Below are 6316 nucleotides of genomic sequence, written 5' to 3'. Positions count from 1 at the left end.
GAAATACAGCAAGGCACACTTTTTTAAAAAACTTTTTTCCCTTTACCACCTCAAGAAGCATAAAAACCCAAAATGTTGTACTTAATTCAGTAGAATGTCAACAGTTCCTAATATACAACACCATGTAGTTGTTTCTTGAAGTGTTGCATAGATTAAATTTTAAAATGAAATAAATGACATTGATTTTAATTGCTTAACTTTTAGATGTATTGAATTAGGAGGACTAATGACTTTTCCTTTTGCTGCAGTCAAATAAAATTGTAATTTTAAACACAAAATAGTTTCAACAAACATATGCATTATACATATATATATATATTAAATTTGATACATGAAATAAGAGAGTACTGACTGGTACAGCTCTGTAAAGATGAATCAGACTGATCATGATGAATTTGTGGAATTGCAAAACTTTGAAGAATGTAACGGGTGGTAAGTATTACAGAAGCATTCAGTTTAGGTAGGGTGGGAAGTTAGAGGTAGCTTGGGAGGGGAATCCACATGAAAGCAAATGGCTTTGCTATACTACAAAATGATTACTGAATTAGGACCAGCATATGTAGTCTGATCAGAAAACCAACATGACAAATCACATTTGGAAAGAAAATTTATCTTGGGAGTCAGTATAACGAGAGGCAGTGAATGATGCAATGGCATTGGAGGTCATCCCATGGTTAACAGGATGAACCTGCACCTGAACAGCAGCCAAGTTTCTAAAAGGAAACGGAAAAAAAAAAGTGAAAGTATGTTACATAAAATACAGTTTTATTTGCAAAACACAAGCTCTTCCAGAACAACTGAAGATAGCCATTATACGATTACATGCCAAAGCCTTTAAATGCACAGGCATACAGTATATGAACAACGATTTTTAAATGTCTGGATTCAAGTTAGAGTAAAAAATGTCTGTATTGATGTAGAAAACTCATTGATTTTTTTAAGGACATAGTTTCAAAACAAACGAGGGAAATCATCAAGTCTGACCTTTTCCCTGGATCCTGTCCTTATACTTACCTGTGAACTTACCTTCAGCACACTCAAAGGTGCTCCGATCAATAACAAAATATGAATCTGCCACAGCCAAACAGAAAGGGATACACAATATTTAATGGACACACATAATTTATGTAGGTATATACAATGAGATTTTAATATAAAAGGTGAGGAGGGGTATCACAGAACTATTTGGACATTTCTGGCACCAGTAATGAGTTAAATTTTCATACTATGGAATTTAACCAGCTTGGAGTTTAGGGTTAAACTATTCATCAAAGAGCAGAGGCTTATGATGAGGATTATGAAGAAATAACTGTTGGAATACAGCTAAAAGATTAGTGCAAAGTACATCTCTTAGGCATTTCCTAGGAGGCACTCCAGACATGCATTATATGCCTTCCAAATTAAGCAGAAATATCTGGATCTATCCAGTTACCTTCTCCTTTGATCTTATTTGCTGTAACTGACCTCTCTATTTTTTATAGAAAAAGTAAATTACATGAAATCAGTGCAAAAACAACATGCATAATAATGAAGATATCAAATTTGCTCTTTTTAAACATTGGTGTGGGTTTTAATCAGATCTATAGTGAGAAAAGTCTTACTGTTGGACAGTACCTGTTTTCCAAAATCAAAACATCCACAGATGATAATATAAACTAGCTATTTCTACCATGTAGGTAATATTAAGTTTTTAAATAAGTCCTCTCGTGGAATTTTCTGCTATACTGAAATAAAATATCATGACTATGTTGTAAAAAAAGGTAAAGAAACACTGTTGTTTCTAGTGCCCCACTAAATCTGTAAAGAGAAATGGTAAGAAAAGGTTTAGATCGTTCCTGCAGCCTAATTTTTTTATATTTAAATTATTACACGTTAGTGTCTGTATTCCACTGGCCTTGAATACTGTTTTTTTTTCATAGAATTATGTAACCACTAATACTTTGCATTTAGATATCACATTTTAGCCGTTGATCTCAAAACAGTTTTGGGCGAATGATTTAAGCCTCAGAACTCCCTCCCTCAATTATTATCCCTGATATTTCATTGTTAAAGAAACTGAGACAGAAAGGGCTTGAGTGATCTGCTCAAGGTCATACAAAAAGTCCATGGCAGACCTTGGAATAGCAGCCAGATTGTCTGACTAGCAATCTTGTGCTTTAGCCACAGGACCACCCTTTTCCTCTAGGTTCCTCCTGGCTACAGTCAGTTACAGTATATGGGATAAAACCAGTTTATTTTTCTTAAGACCAAGCATAATTTTTTTCCAACATATGTGAAATTTAAATTGTATGTTCTGTACAAAAGGATGGAAATATCTTTTGTGACTTACGTGTGACCATAACAGATCGCACACAGAAATCTAATGTATTTTCCAGAAAAGACTCTGGGAACATCACATAAAGTCCTGTAGTGGACTGATCCCTGCACACACTGAATATGTGACTATGAATCCTGATTCCATTGGTGAGTCATGGGTCATAGTGACAGCAAAAGATTGCATGATCTCATATGCCGGAAGGCTGTTCTTTCAAGCTGTCATCTCCTTGAGAAACAAAATGAGTATCCCTTTCTGAGCACCTCTGCTGTATATTGGCTCATATAGTAGAATAATCAGTTCTGATAGAGGTATTTTTGAAGCTGCAATTAGAATTGCTGTTACTTTCCCTTAATGGTCAGTTTTACAGCAAACTGATAAGGAACTAGATTGCAATTTAGATACATTTGGTAGAAAATATATTTCCTCCACTATAGCTTTTATCCTCTTATACAGCCAAGGCAAACATAGCTTGAAAGAAGATAAAATTAGCCAATCTACATTAGTAAGTATGCCTTTTGTCAGCTTCGCATTCTGAGTATATTTTTAGAGTATACCTATACTATAGATTATTTTTCTCCTTAGTATTGCAGCTACACTTGGAATTACACATTTTAATGAGCTTAGAGCACAGGTGCTACAGGAAAAAAAATAATGGTGTTTGCCATTTATCTTTCAAATTAAATAATGTGTTTTTAAATAGTAACTTTTTTCATAATATACTTATGGGAACAACATTTATCTGTCACATTTTAAAAGATGTATTAGTAATAAATGTAAATTACCTTTAGAAAATCAGTAATTAGGCTCATCAAAAAATAAACAATCTGCCACCAAAAAGATAATCTTTAGCATAGTTAAGTATAATAACTGTTATTTGAATAAGTTAACAAATTAGGATAGATTGCTTCTGTAATTCATTCCCCATAGCATGAGAGATGAAGTTACAGCACCAAGCTCTTAATGGGGGAAGGGAATTCAGACTTTAGTGAAACACAGATCTCATATGTCGCAGCATGGATTTTCATTTTTTTACTTGCTTGAGGTACATTCCCAGCCTTGCAGCTAGGAATAATAAAATCTATGTGTAGTTTTAATAGAAACAATACTATATAACATTTAACAAACAATAAATAGCTTCTTAAATAAAGAGTGGCATGTAATAAAAAGGGCTTTTTATTATTTAAAAAAGCCTGTAACCTTAAGGCAAAATAAAAATGATGCTATGACTCCATCAAACTATCATGTACAGTCTCAGCATTGCCTTTCACTGAATTTCATGAGGGCGTGTAAATATCTCTATTCTTTATACTCAATTCTAGTCCTCAGGCCTGATTAACTGTATGTTGCCATAACCTAGTACACTGTATTAATGAAAACACAGCTTGCTACCATGTAAGTAACTGTAATATCTGTAACAGTGGATGGCAAGTTTGTGCAGTGCTTTGAGAGTCTCAGATGAAAAACACTACGGAAGTGCAAAGTTATATTTCTATCATTATTAGTGAAGGAATGAGGGCAAGAACAGGCCAGTCGCACACACACTATGGTAATTCTCTTTCTCAGGTTAATATAATAATAAATAAGTGATGAAATAAAGAAATCTAACACAATATTAATTCAAATTTACTTTGTCTACTGTATAAACTTACAAACTCAAGCCTTTTGTCCTCATCTCACTTTTCATATAGATACTTCCATGTATACATAGTCCTCTGAGTATAGGCACTTGATCATATACTCTCATCCATCTCTTTTGTAATTTCCCAGTTGAATTTCAGCTGCTTCTCTAGTGATTTTGATGTGGATGGTGTTACTAAGCCAGTAGATGTGTATTAAGGTTTCATTTAAGTATTAGCTTAATTGGCAATTGTCAGGTCGTGAACATCCACAAGCTGTTCAAGCATCTTTTCTCTGATGTCACAATTCCAATATAATGCAATATTATACACACATACGTGCAAAGGAAAGTGTCAGGATAAAGATCACAGAATTACAGAAATGTAGGGCTGAAAGGGACTTCGAGAGGTCATCTAGTCTAGTCCCCTACACTAAGGCAGGACCATCTATATCTAGACCATCCCTGATAGGTGTTTGTCTAACCTGTTCTTAAAAACCTACAATGTGGGGATTCCACAACCTCCCTTGGAAGCCTATTCCAGAGCGTAACTATCCATATAGTCACAAAGCTTTTTCTAATACCTAACTTAAATCTTCCTTGCTCCAGTTTAAGCTGACTACTTCTTGTTCTACCTGCAGAAGACATGCAGCACAACTGATCACAGTCCTCTTGATATTAGCCTTTAACATATTTGAAGACTCTCAGGTCCCCCCCGTCTTCTTTTCTCAAGATTAAACATGTCCATTTTTAAAAACATCTTTCTTCATAGGTCAGGTTTTCTAAACCTTTTATCATTTTTGTTGCTGTCCTCTGGACTCTCTCCAACGATTCTGTCTTAAAGTGTGGCATCCAGAACAGGACATAATACTCCAACTGAAGCCTCACCAGTGATAAGCAAAGCAGGACAATTATCTCGCATATCTTGCATACTAAGGCTCCTGTTAATACACCCCAGAATAATAATAGTCTTCTTTGCAACTGCATTCCCATTGTTGATTCCTATTCAATTTGTGATCCTCTATAGCCCCAGATCCTTTTCAGCAGTACCACTACCTAGCCACTTATATCTCATTTTGTATCTGTGTCTTTGATTTTTTTTCTTATTAACTGTAGTACTTCACACTTGCTTTTATTTAATTTCATCTTTTTAATTCAGACCGATATTCCAATTTGTCAAGGTCATTTTAAATTCTAATCCTCTCCTCCAAAGTGCTAGCAACCCCTCCCATGCTTGGCGTCATCCACAAATTTTACAAGCACACTCTCCAGTCCATTATCCAAGTCATTAAGAAAAATATTGAATAATACAGGACCTGAGACTGACCCCTGCAAGACTCCACTAGATATGTCCCCCCAGTTTGACAGCAAACCATTGATAACTACTCTGAGTGTGATCTTTCAACCAGTTAAGCTCCATCCTTAAAGTAATTTCAGTGAGACCATATTTCCTTAGTTTGCTTATGAGAATATCATTTGGGATGTGTCAGATAATTGTTGCTGTAATAAGAAAGCCTTAGCAGATGCACAAGTATATGTGCGCATACAGAGAATCATACAAGTATAGACAAAAACTATAGTAATGTCATATTAGCTCAGGAAATGCAAAAGTTACACTTCCAAAACCAACAATCTCATTTTGTATATATAGGCCCAACTCCTTTGATACATCCGAGGAGCACACTGCACAGCTCGGAAGTGGGGATGCAAAGGTGGAGTTGGCAGTCCCCCAATTCTAGGTCATTGTGTACCAAAGAACTCAAGAGGTCAATATGGCAGCCAGGGAATGATCGGTGAAGAGTAAGAAAGCCCTGATCACACTTCCTTTCTCCCAGCCACACCCCCTGCACAAGCAGCTGGGTTGAGTGTGGCATAGGTGCAGCTATGCTGGCTGTAAACTGTTGGAAGATCCTTCTGCACTAATGTGATTCTTGCATAGTCATTTATGCTGGCTCTAGCGCCACTTTGAATTAGTGGTGAGGTGCAAAGCAGTTTGGCCACATGCTGTTTTCTATTTCTGTTTTTCTGGCTAAATATGCAATTTAACATTTCTTTTCATTAGAGATTTATGTGAGCCAGAAAACCTGAGCTGAACTCCTTCAAACTTTGGCAAAGATTGGAGCCAAACTTCTTATCTTAGGTTCATCTCTACTACTTCCGTTCCAAAATATACATCATAAAATATACTAGAAAGGAGCAATTAATATTGCTATTGTAGCCTTTACTTTTCATCTTCCTCTACCTTTTTGTCCTTACTGTACAACCTTAGTCTTGCATTTGCAATAGCCCTCATGGTAAAGCTTTCTTATTTTGGTAACACTAATTATTTAGCCTGTCATTCCTTTTTCTTCATAATTGCTTAGCAGGTTTAAATCCAGAATCAC

General features: G+C 35.6%; 1 protein-coding gene across 3 annotated transcripts in view; it reads right to left on the bottom strand.

Annotated features, from left to right (window-relative positions):
* Positions 1-332: 332 nt before the first annotated feature.
* Positions 333-6316, bottom strand: part of AKAP6 (A-kinase anchoring protein 6) — a 383693-nt gene continuing 377709 nt past the window's right edge. For 2 of the 3 annotated variants that reach the window (XM_050953825.1, XM_050953828.1), the window contains exon 14: positions 333-713. The gene's annotated coding sequence lies outside the window, so the exon portion shown is untranslated. Of the gene's footprint in view, positions 1072-6316 lie in introns of all 3 variants that reach the window. The other variant, XM_050953827.1, reaches the window with a different exon arrangement.

The sequence above is a fragment of the Gopherus flavomarginatus genome, chromosome 5 (genome assembly GCF_025201925.1).
Source record: "Gopherus flavomarginatus isolate rGopFla2 chromosome 5, rGopFla2.mat.asm, whole genome shotgun sequence".
Lineage (NCBI taxonomy): Eukaryota > Metazoa > Chordata > Testudines > Testudinidae > Gopherus > Gopherus flavomarginatus.
Note: the sequence above shows the minus strand (reverse complement) of the source record. Positions and strands in the feature narration are given on the sequence as shown.